The 20,637-nt window shown below is 36.6% G+C and overlaps 1 non-coding gene across 1 annotated transcript; it reads right to left on the bottom strand.

Moving 5' to 3' along the window:
- Positions 1 to 12,354: 12,354 nt before the first annotated feature.
- On the bottom strand, positions 12,355 to 12,460 carry LOC121213064 (small nucleolar RNA R71). The gene has a single exon (XR_005908433.1). It is a non-coding gene; the product is annotated as a small nucleolar RNA R71 (small nucleolar RNA).
- Between the last annotated feature and the right edge of the window lie 8,177 nt (positions 12,461 to 20,637).

The following is a 20,637-nucleotide window of genomic DNA, read 5'->3' as shown; positions in this document are numbered from 1 at the left end:
CCCCCCTAATTAGTAGTGGCCGGCCATGAGCATGAGGGTGGACAAAATGTTATGGCTAAAAAACATGTCATGAACATGTTGGGTTAATGCTTTATGTTAGGAAAAATAAAATAAAGAGTATGGGCAATAAAATAATAATGGGAAGGTAAATGATGATGAAAAAAAAGAAAGAAAAAAAGCTCTCATGTTGTTCTTGGCCGAATAGAAGAAAAAAGAAAGAAAGAAAAAACTCTCATGTTGTTCTTGGCCGAATAGAAGAAAGAAAAGAAGGAAAAGAGCTTTGAGGAAATCGGCTATGGTGGTTTGCTAGACTAAGGTATGTTTGATGATGTTCCATGAGATGCATGCATGTTTTAGTTGTTAGCTTGAGTTCTACCTAGCCCATGGACTAAATCTTGCTATGTGATGGAGATGACACTCGGCCATGGATGTATCATTCTTGCTTCGTGTTGATGTTGTGTTGATGAGATATCAAGTTATTTTTGTGACCCAAGTTGAGATTTGGATTTTTGGAATGAGTAAGGTTTTCGGCTATGGTAATTATAAGGGTGATGGATGTTGTTTCATGCTAAATCTAGATGAACAATGTTAGTGCTTATATCTCGATATTTATGAATTTCTTTCTTGGTTTTACCTCAAACCCATGAAGTATTTTTAATTGGTGTTGTTAGAGGTTTCGGTCATGGGATTATAAGCTTGTTAGTTTTGATGGTGAAATTTATGCCTTTTAAGGGTAAATGGTTCAAAGGAACATTCGGCCATGATGTAAAAATTATGGTGAAGTGATGTTAAATGCTTTGAATATTGAATATATATATTGTTATAAGTTGAATTTAAGGTTTGCTAAATTGTCTTTGTCATTGCCGAATGTGTGTATAGTTAAAGAGAATTTGTTTAAGTGCTTAGTAAATTGATATTGAGTTAATGATATGTGTATTCGGTCATAAAAGTGCACATGAGGAAATGTTAGATTAATTGTATTAAATTGCTCAATGTGATTAAAAATGCGTATGACCATTTTGTATTTGAGCTAAAGGTGGCCATATGACCTATCAAATTCATTGTCATATTCGGCCATAAGCTAGCATAATGAGACTTTAATAAGTTAAATTTGTTTGAATTAGCTCAAGAGCTTAGAGGACCAAAGTTGGATAAGGGAAAGGAAAAAGTGATCGAATAGCCGTCGAAATCGTTCGACAACATCCGAGGTAAGTTTTCGAGTAATGAAACTTAGTTTACGATTTGATTAAGTCATGACTCATAATCATAACAAATATACGGTGATATAATGATTCTACTTGAATTATATGTTGAGTTAATTAGTCTATACGTATGATGGGTAGCCGTACGTGCATAGAAATCATGTCATGAAGCAAACCGAATCCTGCTGTTCGTATGTGGCTATTGAGCCGAAAATGGGAATGCCTATTAATTGATTTGTGTTTGAATTCTAGTTATGAAAATGAAATAAAGATGTGTCATGATTTACTGATATGTGCATGAATATTCGGATGCTAACGGGGTTAAGTCCCGAAGACATTTGTGCTAGTGATTAATTCCGGGCTAAGTCCCGAAGGCATTTGTGCGAGTTACTAATTTCGGGCTAAGTCCCGAAGGCATTTGTACGAGTTACTAATTCCGGGCTAAGTCCCGAAGGCATTTGTGCGAGTTACTATATCTGGGCTAAGTCCCGAAGGCATTTGTGCTAGCGACCATATCCGGGCTAAGACCCGACGGCCTTGTGCGAGTGGTTACATCCGGCTAAATCCCGAAGATAATTGGGTTTGGGAATGAGTGATCTTGCTATAATAATTTCAATTAATACGCTCGTAAAATCCCAACGATGAGGTATGTTACGTATGTGCATTGAGATAATTGATTCCTTCTAAATAGTATTTGCTCAGTCGATTAACAATCTTCCGGCTTTTCGTCAAGTTGATTTCTTATGTATGAATATAAGGGTTGGAAATGTGATGTAGGTATGATTGCGAGAATATGTGTATACGAAATTATTCGTTTCGTCGTATGAATGCTATACTTCAGTTGTGCATGATTTCATTGCCCAAAACTTACTAAGCATTAAATGCTTACTCCGTTTCTTTGATTCTCTGTTTTATAGATTTTGGTTCGTCAGCTATCGAACTCGGGATTGTTGAAGTCAAAGTCGAAGTCATCCACACTATCAAAGCCCTTTTGGTACACTTTTGGTTGAACTCTGAAAATGGCATGTATAGGACTACCCTTTTTGTTGTTGGTCATGTACCCTTTGGTTTTGTATAAATTTGGATAGCCATGCGAAAATGGCTTATATACACTTTGAGCATAGCATTATAATCGTCTTGTATGTTATTCATTGAGAGGTATGGAAATGTTTGGTAACGATTAGCCATTGGGAATGGTTAATTATGATTATTTTGATGCTATGTATGACAAACTCTAGTTGATTCATGGAAAACCATGAAATAGGTAAGGTTTACCTTAAAAACAGATGCTGACAGCAGCAGTGGTGTGGATTTGAAAAATCAATAAAAATAGTAAGAATGGAATTAAATAGTGACTAAATTATGTAATCGAACCTTGATGAATCTACTTTCATATAGTAGAAACGAAACGGTCATATGAGTCGTATTTTAAGAGATATTTAAGTTTTCGTGGGACAGGGCTAGAGCCAGAGCGATTTCTGGATCCCCTGATCTAACTTTGGAAATTCATTATAAATTAACCAGAGATAATTAGAAGTCATTCCATATATTTACAGATTCCTTATTGAGTCTAGTTTCATTAGAAACAAACAACATAAGTATTGAATCCCTGTACAGGGAGATATATAAGTCGTAATGCATGAAGGTCAGAGCAGTCGAATCCTGTAACAGGGGAGACTTTAACTAATAAACTGTACTAATTGGCCCAACCAAAAATTCTAGAAAAAAACTTGTAGATGGGTATATGAGTCTAGTTTCAGGGAAAATTTACGAAACTGATTTTCGAGTTTCGGAACCCAAGATATGGTTTTTAAGGTGGCAGTGACGCAGTTAACCAGCTAGTCTGGAAATTTTTAAAATGGACTGTAAAAATAAGGGAATTAAGTCTGTTAACCCCTCGTGTCCGACTCTGGCAACGGTCTCGGGTACGGGGTGTTACAATTTTATTGGTATCAGAGCTACGGTTTAGTCGATTCTAGGACTACTGTAATACGTTTGGGTCTAGCTATACATGCCATTTTGTGATTATTTGATAGTGTGGTGATTTCTGACATTTGCAAATGTGTTTATTTATAGTAATGGATCCCGATCCCGACCGAGCGGCAGCTGATGATCTTGAGAGTGTAGCGCCTGCTCCCGCACAAGGGATAGCGCCGGCGGACTCTCAACCTATTGCTAGCAATCCGAATGATGAGGCTAGGCAAGCTTTTTATAGCGTGATGAATGATTGGTTTAACCAATACATTCGAACTAATACGGCTGTTCCACAACCTCCATTCCCGACTAATGCCACCCCCGCACCTACAATACCTCCGGCAACCGACCAAATAAGGTCAAATAAGCCCCCAGTTGACAGAATCTGAAAACACGGGGCTACTGAATTTAAAGCTACGGACAGCGATGATGCCGAGCAAGCTGAATTTTGGTTGGACAACACTATTCAGGTACTCGATGAGCTATCTTGCACACCCGATGAGTGCCTAAAGTGTACTATCTCCTTGCTACGTGATTCTGCCTACTATTGGTGGAATACATTGACTTTTGTTGTGCCCAAAGATCAAGTAACTTGGGAGTTTTCCCAAACCGAGTTTCGAAAAAAGTATATCAGTCAGAGATTCATGGATCAAAAACGGAAGGAATTTCTTGAACTTAAACAAGGTTCCATGTCGGTTACCGACTATGAACGAAAGTTTGTAAGGCTTAGCCAGTACGCTCGAGAATGCATTTCTTCAGAAGCCGTAATGTGTAAACGTTTCGAGGATGGACTGAATGATGATATAAAGCTGTATGTTGGCATTTTGAAAATCCGAGAATTTGTGGTACTTGTCGAGCGAGCTTACAAAGCCGAGGAGCTCAGTATGGAGAAAAGAAAAGCTGATATGGGAGCAAAGGAGTTTCGTAAGAGGTCTTCGGGGAGGCCCTTTCAACAGTCATCGAAGAAATTTAGAGATGATTTGGGCCGATCTAGAGACACTTCGGGTTTTTCTAGACGAGATCGTGATCGACCCCTTGTGCGTGCACGAGTCACTTCGGTCGCCAGTGTTAGAAATGATCGTCGAGACAGAACGGAGTGTCAATATTGTGGTAAATGGCATTCGGGGAGTTGTAGATTCTATGACCGCTCCTGTTATAAATGCGGATCAGCTGACCATTTTATCAAGGATTGCCCGAGACTGTCTGAACAAAATGTGAATCAGAGTGGGAAACCAGATGCTACTACTGCTTGGGGTAGACCGTCTAGAAACACGGGAAATGCTAGTGGCGGTCAGAGAGGATCTAGAGATGCTACAACCAGATCTGAGGCTCGTGCGCCTGCTAGGGCTTATGCTATACGTGCACGCGGGAGGCTTCTTCGCCTGATGTCATTACCGGTACTTTCACTCTCTTTGATACTAATGTGATTGCTTTGATTGACCCTGGTTCTACTCATTCTTATATATGTAAAACCTTAGCAACCAGTAAGACTTTACCTATTGAGTCTACTGAGTTCGTAATTCAGGTGTCAAATCCCTTAGGTCGTTATGTGCTTGTCGACAAAGTGTGTAAGAAATGTCCCTTAGAAATCCGAGGTTACTGCTTTCCGGCCGATTTGATGCTTTTGTCGTTTGATGAATTTGATGTTATCCTCGGTATGGATTGGCTAACCGTTCACGATGCAGTTGTAAATTGCAAAAGAAAAACTATCGATTTGAGGTGTGCAAATAATGAGATGATTCGAGTTGAGTCTACCGACTTGAATGGGTCGCCAGCTGTAATGTCATCAATGTTGGCTCAGAAATATGTAAGAAAGGGGTGCGAAGCATACCTTGCGTATGTACTTGATGACAAAGAGTTAGAAAAGAAACCTGAATCTGTGTCGGTGGTTTGTGAATACCCGGATGTTTTTCCCGAAGAATTACCGGGTTTACCACCTGTTCGGGAGGTAGAGTTTGGTATTGAACTTGTACCTGGGACTACACCGATTTCGATAGCTTCGTATCGTATGGCACCAACAGAATTAAAGGAATTGAAAGCTCAGTTGCAAGAGTTGACGGATAGAAGTTTCGCTCGACCAAGTTTCTCACCTTGGGGTGCACCAGTATTGTTTGTGAAAAAGAAGGACGGAACCATGAGGTTGTGCATCGACTATCGTCAACTGAATAAGGTGACAATAAAGAATAAATACCCGATACCGTGCATTGACGATTTGTTTGATCAACTAAAGGGAGCCTTGGTGTTTTCAAAGATAGATTTGAGATCGGGTTATTATCAGTTGCGAATTCGAGATTCGGATATACCCAAAACTGCTTTCAGAACGAGATACGGTCACTACGAATTCTTAGTGATGCCGTTTGGGCTTACTAATGCCCTCGCGGTGTTTATGGATCTTATGAATCGGATCTTTAGACCGTATTTGGATCGGTTTGTAGTTGTGTTTATTGATGACATCTTGGTTTACTCAAGAGATGAAACCGAGCATGCTGAACACCTGAGATTAGTGTTGTAGATTTTACGAGATAAGCAGTTATATGCTAAGTTCAGTAAGTGTGAGTTCTGGTTAAGAGAGGTTAGCTTCCGGGTCACGTGGTATCTGCATCGGGCATTCGAGTCGATCCGAGCAAAATTTCAGCCATACTTAATTGGAAGCCTCTGAGAAATATTACTGAAGTTCGGAGCTTTTTGGGACTTGCCGGTTACTACCGACGGTTTGTAAAAGGTTTCTCGATGATAGCCACACCAATAACGAAGCTACTTCAGAAAGATGTTAAGTTGAATTGACGGAAAGGTGTCAGAAAAGTTTCGATCAATTGAAAACCCATTTGACGGAAGCTCCAGTACTAGTGCAGCCCAAATCAGGCAGGGAGTTCGTCATTTACAGTGATGCATCCTTACTTGGGTTGGGTTGTGTATTGATGCAAGAAGGTCGAGTTGTAGCTTATGTGTCGAGGCAACTGAAGCCACATGAGAAAAATTATCCAACCCATGATCTCGAACTAGCTGCCATCGTATTCGCTTTGAAAATATGGCGACATTACTTATTTGGTGAGAAGTGCCATGTATATTCGGATCACAAAAGTCTCAAATATTTGATGACTTAAAGAGACTTGAATCTGCGACAAAGGCATTGGCTTGAGTTGTTGAAAGATTATGAGCTTGTCATTGACTATCACCCGGGAAAGGCTAATGTGGTTGCGGATGCCTTAAGTCGTAAATCACTGTTTGCTTTACGAGCAATGAATGTACACTTGTCTGTTCTATCCGACAATGTGTTAGTGGCAGAATTAAAGGCCAAACCATTATTGATTCATCAAATTCGTGAAGCTCAGAAAGTCGATGATGAACTGGTTGCAAAACGGGCTGAATGTGTTTCGAATATGGAATCAGAGTTTCAAATTGATGAGGACGATTGTTTGAGGTTCAGAAATCGTTTGTGTGTTCCAAGAAGTTCAGAACTTATTTCGATGATTCTGAACGAAGCTCATTGTAGCCGAATGTCAATTCACCCGGGGAGTACGAAAATGTACAACGATCTGAGACGTCAGTTTTGGTGGCATGGTATGAAACGAGACATTTCTGATTTTGTTTCGAAGTGTTTAATATGTCAGCAAGTGAAGGCGGAACATCAAGTGCCCATGGGTTTACTTCAGCCGATCATGATACCCGAATGGAAATGGGATCGAGTCACGATGGATTTTGTGTCTAGGTTACCATTGTCGACAAGTAAGAAAGATGCGATTTGGGTTGTTGTTGATAGACTGACCAAGTCGGCCCATTTTATTCCCGTACGTACGGATTATTCACTGGATAAACTAGCTGAATTGTATGTTTCTCAGATTGTGAGATTACACGGGGTACCTATTTCTATTGTGTCGGATAGAGATCCGAGATTCACCTCACGATTTTGGAAGAAATTGCAAGAAGCTTTGGGTACCAAGTTGCATTTTAGCACCGCTTTTCACCCTCAAACCGATGGTCAATCCGAGCGGATAATTCAGATACTTGAGGATATGTTGAGATGTTGCATCCTCGAGTTTAGTGGTTCATGGGAGCGGTATCTACCTTTGATTGAGTTCGCTTACAACAATAGTTTTCAGTCAAGCATTAAGATGGCGCCTTATGAGGCTTTGTACGGTCGAAAATGCCGTACACCATTGTTTTGGACCGAGCTTGGTGAAACTAAAATTTTCGGAGTTGATTTGATTAAAGATGCTGAGCAGAAAGTAAAAATAATTCGTGAAAGTTTGAAGGCAGCATCAGATCGTCAAAAGTCGTACGCGGATTTGAAACGAAAGGACATTGAGTATCAGGTGGGAGATAAAGTGTTTCTTAAAGTTTCACCTTGGAAAAAATACTCAGATTTGGGCGTAAGGGCAAGTTGAGTCTGAGATTCATTGGGCCGTATGAAATCTCCGAACGAGTTGGTCCAGTTGCATATAGGTTGCTTTTACCACCTGAACTTGAAAAGATCCACAACGTTTTCATGTCTCGATGCTTTGACGTTACAGATCTGATCCCTCGCACATAATAAGTCCCTCCGAGGTTGAAATTCAAACCGATATGAGTTATGAAGAAGAACCAATTCGTATCCTAGCTCGTGAAGTGAGAGAGTTGCGAAACAAAAAGGTTCCTTTAGTAAAAGTGTTATGGCTCAAACACGAGATGGAAGAAGCTACTTGGGAACCCAAGAACTCTATGAAAGAACGATACCCAAACTTATTTACCGGTAAGATTTTCGGGGACGAAAATTTCTTAAGTGAGGGAGAGTTGTGACAGCCCTAAAGTGACCCTAGTCGGAAAGCGGTTTCGGGACCGCTAAACCGAGTCACCAAATTATTTGAATATGATATTTATTGTCTAAAATAGTGAATATGAATGTGTGAAAGTTTTAAGCTTCGATTTAGTAAATTGCATGTGAATTTAGTCAATAGGACTTATGTGTGACACTTTTGAAATGTGATAGGTTAATCTATAAGGATCAATTAGTGCATGAAATCAAAAGGGTGGACTTGCATGTCAAATTTCCCCCCTAATTAGTAGTGGCCGGCTATGAGCATGAGGGTGGACAAAATGTTATGGCTAAAAAACATGTCATGAACATGTTGGGTTAATGCTTTATGTTAGGAAAAATAAAATAAGGAGTATGGGCAATAAAATAATAATGGGAAGGTAAATGATGATGAAAAAAAAGAAAGAAAAAAAAAGCTCTCATGTTGTTCTTGGCCGAATAGAAGAAAAAAGAAAGAAAAAAAAAAGCTCTCATGTTGTTCTTGGCCGAATAGAAGAAAGAAAAAGAAGGAAAAAGAGCTTTGAGGAAATCGGCTATGGTGGTTTGCTAGACTAAGGTATGTTTGATGATGTTCCATGAGATGCATGCATGTTTTAGTTGTTAGCTTGAGTTCTACCTAGCCCATGGACTAAATCTTGCTATGTGATGGAGATGACACTCGGCCATAGATGTATCATTCTTGCTTAGTGTTGATGTTGTGTTGATGAGATATCAAGTTATTTTTGTGACCCAAGTTGAGATTTGGATTTTTGGAATGAGTAAGGTTTTCGGCTATGGTAATTATAAGGGTGATGGATGTTGTTTCATGCTAAATCTAGATGAACAATGTTAGTGCTTATATCTCGATATTTATGAATTTCTTTCTTGGTTTTACCTCAAACCCATGAAGTATTTTTAATTGGTGTTGTTAGAGGTTTCGGTCATGGGATTATAAGCTTGTTAGTTTTGATGGTGAAGTTTATGCCTTGTAAGGGTAAATGGTGAAGTGATGTTAAATGCTTTGAATATTGAATATATATATTGTTATAAGTTGAATTTAAGGTTTGCTAAATTGTCTTTGTCATTGCCGAATATGTGTATAGTTAAAGAGAATTTGTTTAAGTGCTTAGTAAATTGATATTGAGTTAATGATATGTGTATTCGGTCATAAAAGTGCACATGAGGAAATGTTAGATTAATTGTATTAAATTGCTCAATGTGATTAAAAATGCGTATGACCATTTTGTATTTGAGCTAAAGGTGGCCTTATGACCTATCAAATTCATTGTCATATTCGGCCATAAGCTAGCATAATGAGACTTTAATAAGTTAAATTTGTTTGAATTAGCTCAAGAGCTTAGAGGACCAAAGTTGGATAAGGGAAAGGAAAAAGTGATCGAATAGCCGTCGAAATCGTTCGACAATATCCGAGGTAAGTTTCGAGTAATGAAACTTAGTTTACGATTTGATTAAGTCATGACTCATAATCATAACAAATATACGCTGATATAATGATTCTACTTGAATTATATGTTGAGTTAATTAGTCTAAACGTATGATGGGTAGCCGTACGTGCATAGAAATCATGTCATGAAGCAAACCGAATCCTGCTGTTCGTATGTGGCTATTGAGCCGAAAATGGGAATGCCTATTAATTGATTTGTGTTTGAATTCTAGTTATGAAAATGAAATAAAGATGTGTCATGATTTACTGATATGTGCATGAATATTCGGATGCTAACGGGGTTAAGTCCCGAAGACATTTGTGCTAGTGATTAATTCCGGGCTAAGTCCCGAAGGCATTTGTGCGAGTTACTAATTCCGGGCTAAGTCCCGAAGGCATTTGTGCGAGTTACTAATTCCGGGCTAAGTCCCAACGATGAGGTATGTTTCGTATGTGCATTGAGATAATTGATTCCTTCTAAATAGTATTTGCTCAGTCGATTAACAATCTTCCGGCTTTTCGTCAAGTTGATTTCTTATGTATGAATATAAGGGTTGGAAATGTGATGTAGGTATGATTGCGAGAATATGTGTATACGAAATTATTCGTTTCGTCGTATGAATGCTATACTTCAGTTGTGCATGATTTCATTGCCCAAAACTTACTAAGCATTAAATGCTTACTCCGTTTCTTTGATTCTCTGTTTTATAGATTTTGGTTCGTCAGCTATCGGACTCGGGATTGTTGAAGTCGAAGTCGAAGTCGTCCACACTATCAAAGCCCTTTTGGTACACTTTTGGTTGAACTCTGAAAATGGCATGTATAGGACTACCCTTTTTGTTGTTGGTCCCTTTTGGTTTTGTATAAATTTGGATAGCCATGCGAAAATGGCTTATATACACTTTGAGCATAGCATTATAATCGTCTTGTATGTTGTTCATTGAGAGGTATGGAAATGTTTGGTAACGATTAGCCATTGGGAATGGTTAATTATGATTATTTTGATGCTATGTATGACAAACTCTAGTTGATTCATGGAAAACCATGAAATAGGTAAGGTTTACCTTAAAAACAGATGCTGACAGCAGCAGTGGTGTGGATTTGAAAAATCACTAAAAATAGTAAGAATGGAATTAAATAGTGACTAAATTATGTAATCGAACCTTGATGAATCTACATTCATATGGAAGAAACGAAACGGTCATATGAGTCGTATTTTAAGAGATATTTGAGTTTTCGTGGGACAGGGCCAGAGCGATTTCTGGATCCCCTGATCTAACTTTGGAAATTCATTATAAATTAACCAGAGATAATTAGAAGTCATGCCATATATTTATAGATTTTTTTTTAGTCTAGTTTCATTACAAACAAACGGCATAAGTATTGAATCCCTGTACAGGGAGATATATAAGTCGTAATGCATGAATGTCAGAGCAGTCGAACCCTGTAATAGGGGAGATTTTAACTAATAAACTGTACTAATTTGCCTGACCAAAAATTCTAGAAAAAAACTTGTAGATGGATATATGAGTCTAGTTTCAGGGAAAATTTACGAAACTGATTTTCGAGTTTTGGAACCCAAGATATGGTTTTTAAGGTGACAGTGACGGAGTTAGCCAGCTAGTCTGGAAATTTTTAAAATGGACTGTAAAAATAAGGGAATTAAGTCTGTTAACCCCTCGTGTCCGACTCCGGCAACGGTCTCGGGTAAGGGGTGTTACAAGAAATACATTGTTACCTCACGTAATCTTTTATGTGCTTATGTGATTAAATTAATTGTTTGAATTGCATAAAGATTTGTGCAAGAGATTATTTTAATTTCATAAGTATGTATGTGCATTAACACATTTGCCTGTTAAAGTTTGTTTAATCGGTTGAATTGACATAGAGATATAGTCAAGAGATGAATGAATTTTTGGTAGGTGAGTATGTTCATAAGTTAGCAAATTACCGAGTTGCCGTGAATTTATTCGTAACAACATAAACATAAGTTTAATAATTCTAAGTTAAGAAATGTAATTAATTTAATACAATTATGTCATCTTGATTAAATCAGCTTTTGAAATCGTGCATTAGAACTTTATTTTATTTTATATACTTTACTTTGTTTTATAGTTTTTAATCACTTTTCAAATCAAAATATTTTCTCCACCAAAGTGTTTTAAATTGCATTCATAAATAATTATTTTCACAGTCCCTGTGGGTACGATAACTCGACATTTACATCACTTTATTACTTGTTACGATTGTGTACACTTGCACATTTTCGTCGTTCTAAGTTTTTGGCGCCGTTGTCGGGGACTGTTTTAAAAGACATTATTTGTGAAATTGTTAATTTTGCATTTTGGTATGCTTTTTTTTTTGTTAAATTTTAATTCCATTTTTTTTGTGTTTGTTTCAGGTTTTTATGAGTATTTATCAAATCATTGACTTACTCCTCGTAAACCCTGAAATTGAAAGGACTTTCTGACAAAGGAGAAGACAAGTGAACTAAAGAAGAACCGAAGACATGAATTTTGAAAATCCAAACCAAAATCTAGGAGGAACATTCACTTATAGTACTCACAATCCGATCATTATTGCCAATGACAGAAACTGTGCCATTCAACAATATGCCATTCCTCTATTCAACGAGCTCAATCCGACTATTAAGAGACCCAAAATTGAGACACAACAATTCGAGCTGAAGCCGGTTATGTTCCAAATGTTGCAAAATATGGGTCAATTTAGTGGGATTCCTATTGAAGATCCACATCTTCATCTTCGGCTATTCATGGAAGTGAGTGACTCATTTAAACTAGTCGGGGTTGACTGAGGATGCCTTGAGACTGAGATTATTTTCGTACTCCTTAAGCGGTAAAGCACGAGCGTGGTTGAACTCCCTACCATTCGGTTCCATAACTACATGGTAAGAGTTGGTTGAACGTTTCTTAATGAAATATTTCCTCCATCTTTAACCACTAAGGTTCGAAATGAAATCACTTCATTTCAGCAACTTGACGAAGAATCTTTATATGAGGCATGGGAGCGATTCAAGGAGTTCTTACGAGAGTGCCCTCATCACGACATTTCTTGTTACATTCAAATAAAGACTTTCTATATTTGTCTCAATATTCATACTAGAATGATGGTGGATGCTTCAGCAAATAGAGCCCTTCTTCTAAGTCTTATAACGATGCTTACGAGATTATTGAAAGAATTACCAGCAATAACTATTAGTGGCCAACCAACCGAGTAGCCTCAGAAAGACGAGCAGCAGGAGTACATAAAGCGGACACACTTGCTTCTTTGGCAGCCCAGGTATCCTCTATGTCTTCTATGCTTAAGAACATAACTGTTAATGGCTTCAATAGTAATCTAACAGGTCAGCAATTGAACCAGTTCGAGGATATTTCTTGTGAATACTGTAGAGATGGCCATTTCTTTGAAAATTGTCCATCAAATCAAGAGTCAAAATGTTACATGGGAAATCAAAATTGGAATGTTCCACAGTCAAATTATTACAACTTTTCATGGCAGAATCATCCAATTTCTCCATGGAGTAATCAATGGGCGGACCATAGTGACTTTTCTATGTCATTTCGACCAAATTATCTGCCAAAATATTCTCAACAAGTGTAACAACCCACAACAGCTGAATCTTCAAGTAATCTTGAGAATTTGCTGAAGGCGTACATAGCGAAGAATGATGAACTAATCCAAAGCCAAGCAGCAACATTGAAGAATTTAGGAAACCAAGTGGGATAGCTAGCCAATGAGCTTAAAAGCAGACCCCAAGGTATTTGGCCGAGTGAAGCATGGGCAAAGAGCATTGCAAATCTGTCACTTTACAAAGTAGGAAGACATGGGAACCCAAAGCTGTCGAGGTTGAAGATTGGCCTATTGTAGCTCACGACAAAGAGGAAGTTCAACTAAGTGTTGAAACTCCTGTTCCACAATAGTCAGATACGGTGATCCTTGATGAGGTAAACTCTAAACCAATTAGTTCTGATTACCTAAGACCCTTGTCAGATACAGAAAAATTTCCACAGAAGAGTTGTCTGGTTAAAGCTAAGATTCCACCACTGCCATATCTTCAACGATTCCAGAAGCAACAAAATGATACTCAGTTGAAAGAAATCTTTGATGACGAGGAGACTTCTAATGAATTCGATGCTGATAAATCTCAAGATATAGTTGAAGACTGCTATGATATTTTGAAGATGGAAACGCTGGCTTCTACAGAATTAGAGTTCAAATCTTTAGACGATCCGTTAGAACATATTCTACTAGAGGATTCACCAAGTGATGATGAAGACAAGGAATGTTTGGCTTGGTTAAAAGCTAATTTGAAGGAATTCACTCAAGAAGTTCCACTCGAATCATTAGAGTTATCATCTCAGGAGTATACGCAACCAAAGTCATTGATTGAAGAGCCACCTAAATTGGATCTGAAGATTTAGTCTCTTCATTTGAAATATGACTATTTGGCTTTGTATTCGAATTTTCCTGTCATTATTTTAGTTGAGTTCACCAAAGATCAAGAAGAAGAGGCACTTGTTATTTTGGAAAGGCACAAGAAGGGTACTGGATAAATTATTTCACATATTTGAGTCACGAGTTAGAGGATTTGTAGGAATTATAGGAAGTTAAACAATGCCACCAGGAAAGGTTATTATGGGTTTTCTTTCCCCAATAAGATGTTGGACAGATTTGATGGGAAAGAATATGATTACTTCCTAAATGATTATGGTTGGTATGACAAATGACCATTTGACACCACCATGGTTAATGACGATCCTAAATAAAATAAAGGGAGTTCTCTTTACATTCTCTATCGTTATTTTATATTTTTAGTTTTTTTTTATCATTTGAATAAAATGGTAGACTTAGATAAAATTTTCTTTAGTTCATTACATTAATTAAAACTCTGTCTAGGAGATTGAGACTTAAGCAGGACCATCCGTGACCGCTCCAGTCTTTCCTGGGAGTTTAATTTAATGTAATTTTTCAAAAACATATTATTCTATGTAGCCCAAAGAATTTAAGTATTTGTTTTGTTAAATAAAGGGTCAACTTTTAACCTAAGCACTAATTTCTTTGAGTTTTTTTCATTTATTTTTAGTATAGGAGCTTAGGATCCAAAAAGGAGCTACCATTGGGCTTAAGACACTACTAAGAAGGGAAATATTCAACCATTTTCCGCACAAACCTACAGCCCTTACCTTTCTCCACCACCACTCCCAAGTATCCCAATAGTGCATCTCACTTAACCCGTTAATGTTGCAGCCCTTAAATCCCTGAATCACCACGCCAAACACCTTCATTCGAAGTCACCAACTACCATACCTAAACTATCCTTGAAACCGCCACCCTCTTCAACTCTAAACCTTACTCTCAGCTATTCACCCACCTGCCCAAAACTGAAACCACCCTTACCAAATTTCCTAAGTTTGACACTGAGAGTCCCTTTATCTAGTACCATTCCACAAAGTGAATAGTTTGGTATAATGGCTATGCTGCAACATATATAGTTACAATAACAAGATTACTGGAGATACTAAAAAATACGGGATGACTCAAATAGAGATGCATTTAAAATATATATTTCATAACCCGTTTATTTTTGTGCATGAATTTCCAGACTTTATACTTGAACCATGGACTCCAATGTCGGGGAAGGAAAAAGATGAGTCAGATTCTGAGGGATCTGCAAATAAATAAAAAGGGGGAGGGGGATTTTTACTTTATTTCATTTTCTTTCCTAGGTTATTTAATGTTTTAGGATTAGGTTCTATTATGATTTTTATTTTTCGCATTAATAAAACAAGAGATGGAAATCATAAATAAAAATGAACAAGTTTCAAAGTACAAAGTGTGGCAATAGATATATACATGTCTAGGATTGGATCTAGAGAGAGCTTGGTACTTAAGTAGTAAAATTGACTCACCTCCTCTTTTCTAGAACCCTACTTGGTGTATAGTATCTATTCACTTTTAACAATAAGGACATTATTCATCTTAAGTAGGGGGACCGATAAATTGAAATTATTTCCACTCAGAATAAAATTTTCTTTCAGTTATGATTAGGATTTATTTTTTTCAATAATTTGAAATTTTTTTAAGTATGCTAAACTTCAGTATAATTAAAGTTTGAGTATTTCAATAATTTTTATGTTAGCTTAATAATGACATAAGTGTATTTTTAATAAAGCATGCAAATCGTACCAAAAAATTTTTAGTTCCTTAGGAAAGTTAGGCATGCATGAAAGTTTAAGTCTCTAGAATTGACTTAGTAGTTCCTTGAGGTGAAATCCTAGGAAGCATGGAACATTGAAAATGATTTAGGCAACTTTTGTTTGGACCATTTGAGCCTTTCAAGCCAACCTTGATGAAATTTTATCCTTTGAAACCCAACTTTGAGACTATATGGCCTAATTTTATTTGGACCCTTGCAATATTTAGCCATCACTTCTCTTTTAATTATCTTTAAATCATCCCAAACACTAGACTCAGTAATATTCAGAACATTCTTTGAAAATAAGTTTGGGGGAGTTGAAAAGAAGTATCGAATGCTCAAAAAATAAAAAAGAGAGCATATGTACTTGAAAGGAAATAGATGTACAAAAGAGCATGTGAAAGTAAAGTAAGTTGGTGTATTGAAGGTAAATATTCCAAAGGTCTGATTGAAGCTGAGTCTAGGGTTTTCTTAGCCTAAATTTATCTATCTTTTGCCTACCCCTAGCCTAGCCACGTTACAACCTATTTAAAGACCTATTGATTCAAGTTTCTATGTTACCTACATTAGTGGAGAGAAATTGCTAAGTTCAACATATGAAGACATAAGTTAAGCTTAATGATTGCAGCATAATCTTGAATAAAGGAATAAAATCAAATTGGTAGGGATTTAATATGATTTTATTAGGAAGCATTTAGTCCATTTTTGCTATCATAAGAATGATTGAGATTAATTTGAATGATATGTATACGTAAGTAGCATAAACACCAAATTTCTTGTTTTTGAGCATAAGTATACCAAATTCATAATTTTGGGAAGAATTTAGTTCATAATCCTAAATAGAAACATCTCAAAGTTAGGATAACTACAAGAAATAAAGAAACTCAATAAAACTTCAAAAGAAATTAAAAGAAGATCTTCGATCTTGATGGAGATCCACTTTCGAGTTGATTCTGATGGTGTTCTTCGAGTGTTTTCTTCAATCTTCTCTAATTCCCCCTTATGTCTTCTTATAATGGGTATTTACAGACTTTAGAATGCTCAGAAAGCCTAAAAATTGGGTTTTTTTCGCGTTTTTGTCTCATTTTTGGCTCCTTTCACTCTAAAATGCTCTCCTAAGTATAGAAACATGAATTTACAGGATTAGGAGCATCAAATTCACTAATTTTTGTAATTAATCATCCAAAAACACATTAAGAATGGGATTAAAATATGCTACTTTTATAGCTTATCAATGCCTCCAACAACACTGATGCATTTGGTATCGCTGAAAATTCCCAGCTTTTATCCGCAATCTGCCTATGTGACACCATAGAATTATCAGCTGATAGTGTCCCAAACACCCCAAGCATCGTTGTTCTACTGATATAGGTTATCCTCGCAACTGCCAATTCATACAAGGGATGTATGATGGACGGCTAGGACACGATTGTAGTCAATCATAGAGGAAGGAGATGAGTATGGTGATCAACCCTGATGTGCACGTGAAGATGAAGACGAAGCTGATGAGAAGCCTCCAACCCAAATGGTGCGACAGAACCCTAGGCGTGCTCGACGCTAACTCGGTTGTGGCACACATTTGGGACGCTGATGATTATGTTATTTTTAATTTTCCCAAATTATATACTTTGTTTTACATCTCAATTAGACACTTATTTATAATTTATGAAACATTTATTAAATTGGTTTGCTTTATACCATATCGTATGGTGAGTTTAAAATTTACAATTATTTCTGTTACTTTTTCATTTAAGTTTTTCTTTGTCCATTTGTTAATCACAATATTTTCAAAAAGCAAAGATTTGCTAACGAGGTACGAAGAAAATATTAAAATTTGGCTTGCTTATTGTAATATATTTTACTTCAATAATTAGTATTGAATTACAATTTACAGAAAAAGTTAATGAATAAACGAATAAGTTAGTTTTTTCACTGCATGGGTTAGAGTTTTAATTAGCTCTTCTCCTCGATGCTCTCAGAAGGTGTGGACATGTTGGCCTCGTATTTTCTAGGTTCCTACAATAATCGTGTAACCTCGGTGTGTCTCCCCGCTCCTTAATATCCATATTGCCTCGTATCCGAGTTGATTCGATTGACCTTTCAGTTTGCACCGCGAGTTCTTATATGGTACAAACTCGAAAGGAATGTGCGAGGTAGTGTAACACCTCCGTACCCGATACCATCGCCGGAGTCGAGCACGAGGTGTTAATAGACTAAATTCATTAATTAAACAGCTCAAACAATTTATTTTTAAAATTTCCAGACAAGCTGCCTAACTGCATCACAGTCGCTTAAAAATTCATATCTCGAGTTCCGAGACTAAAAATTAAGATCCGTAAATTTTTCCTGAAACTAGACTCATATATCTATCTACTAATTTTTTTCTAGAATTTTTGGTATGGCCAATTAGTACAGTTTATTAGTTAAAGTCTCCCCTGTTTCAGGGTTCGGCTACTTTGACCCCTGTGCACTACGAATCAAATTTATTTCTATACAGAAATTCAATGACTATACCATTTGTTTCAATTAAATATAGACTCAATAAGGAATCCATACATATAAATTGTGTGTCCTAATTATTTTTACACAAATTATGGTGAATTTCTAAAGTCAGAATAGGGAATCCAAAAATTGCTTTGACCCTATTTCACCAAAACATAAATATCTCATAAAATTTTATCCTATTTTGTTTCTTCCACATGAAAATAGATTCATTAAGCTTCAATTAAATATTTATTCATCATCTAATTCTATCTCTACTATTTTTAGTTATTTTTGAAACTCACGTCACTGCTGCTGTGTGATTCTGTTCTATAGCCAATTTCACCATTTTATGGATTTCCATAGATTAGTTAGCACATATATCATACGTGTTACCAAATATAATCTCGATTAGCCACTCCAATAGCTAATCATTCTCAAACATTTCCATGCCATCCATGAGCTATATCATAAGATTATATACACAAAAGGATTATAATGCTATACATGCCATATTCCCAAAATATGCAAGCCACCATATCGAGATGGTTCGTTGATAGTGTTAGCGTGCCTCTGACCGTCCTGATCTCTAAACCGGCTTGTCAAAACTACAAGGAATGGAAGGGAAGGAGTAAGCATAAATGTTTAGTAAGTTCACATGCAAATAAAAAATAACTTAACAAAGCAATTATACCAACCAACATTAGCATAATATCACCAAAACATATATCACATTTCTATTCATCATTCATCGTCTTACTACATTATTGTTGTCGTATCAAGTCTCAGCCCGAGGGTTAAGTACATACCTATCCAAAGTGCCCATTCCACAACACTTACCAATACGTCACTTGCATCTTGAGTATTCTTCCATTTCACTAGAGTTTTACCCGTTGAACACATTGGAATATAACTCGGATACATGGAAAGTTTGCACATAAGTGCCACATATGTAGCCAAGCTACCATGTAACCCGCCCATAAGCGAACTCAGACTCAACTCAACGAGCTCGGGCATTCGCATCCATAAGTGAACTCGGACTCAACTCAACGAGCTCGGATGCCCAAATATCCTAGTCTATTCCTAAGGTTCAATGGGACTTTCCTCGTTCGTACTCCTTTACCATTCTCCTTGGAATACCCATGACGACACTTCGGTAGTCTTTCACATTTTTCACATAATTCATAAAATTTTTGCACGTTGTCCAACAATGACCACAAAGCATAGAATTTCATGATAACAATCATAATATCGTATAAATAGCATTAAATGATTTAAAATAACTGTTATATTACAATATTTACATATGAACTTATCTCGTATGCGAAAATGGTCATTTTTACCATTTTGTCTACAACTTGGTATTTTGCCGATTTTAGCTCGAATTTCGATTTTCCTTGCTAATCAAGGCTTAAAAGTGTTGAAACCTCAGCTATGGTGGAGAGAAAAATTTGGCAGCAACTTATGGAGAAGATGATCATTTTTGTGTTATTTTTTTCCATTTTATTTCATTTAATATCAAAATGACCAAAATGCCCTTCCTTATTAAACTTTCAAAAATTCCATCCATGTTCAATTTTTGTCCATAAACTTAAAAATTGGTCAAATTGCTATTTAAGACCTCCTAATTAATATATCAAAGCAATTTCATACTAGAAACTTCTAGAATGCAAGTTTTGTAACTTATTCAAGTTTGTCCCTAACTTCAAATTAAGCACTTTATGCATAGAATTTCTTCACGAAATTTTCACACAATCATGAAATCATATCATAGACCTCAAAATAATTATAAAATAATTATTTCTATCTCAGATTTTTTGTCCCGAAACCACTATTTTGGTTAGGCCCTAATTCGGGATATTACAACTCTCCCCCCTTTAGGGATTTTCGTCCCCGAAAATCTTAATGGAAAAGTGGTCTTCATTTAGATTCTTCAATTTCATATTCGGTGCCGAAGAACTTTCACTCAGGCGGTGCCTCCAATATATCTCTTTAATTTCTCATATATTCTAAAAGCCTACGGACTCATCTCTAAATTGCTCTTAAATTTTCAACCCTTCTCAGTTTCCCTTGTCATCTTGACCTAAAACCCAGATCTCAAATTGGTTAATGGAGACTAGAATTTCAAGAAATCCAACAATCAAAGGGACCTGCACTCTTCCAAAATAATCATACAAATTTTCATCATCGATAAATCACAATCCAATAACATCTGAATCAAATTACAGTACACGTCATTACTCTCTGAATGAATAGGCAAATTTTCACTGTAAGCTTCAAACAATTCTTTTTGTATAAGCCTCGGAAATAATCCTTCTCATTCTCATCCTAATATCAATACTGGCAAAGATAATTCTAGTAGATCCTGATACTCCGCTTTAACCCCATCAACAACTCAAATTTTCTGTGACATCAAATGCTCCAAACTATCACATTACCTTATTTTCATGAAACACATCACCATTCATACAACAGTGCATTACTGAAAATTAGGAAATCTTTACTCAATGCAGACTAGTCCAGTTCAGACACTTTGGTTAGCAATATT

Source organism: Gossypium hirsutum, chromosome A13 (assembly GCF_007990345.1).
Source record: "Gossypium hirsutum isolate 1008001.06 chromosome A13, Gossypium_hirsutum_v2.1, whole genome shotgun sequence".
NCBI lineage: Eukaryota > Viridiplantae > Streptophyta > Magnoliopsida > Malvales > Malvaceae > Gossypium > Gossypium hirsutum.
Note: the sequence above shows the minus strand (reverse complement) of the source record. Positions and strands in the feature narration are given on the sequence as shown.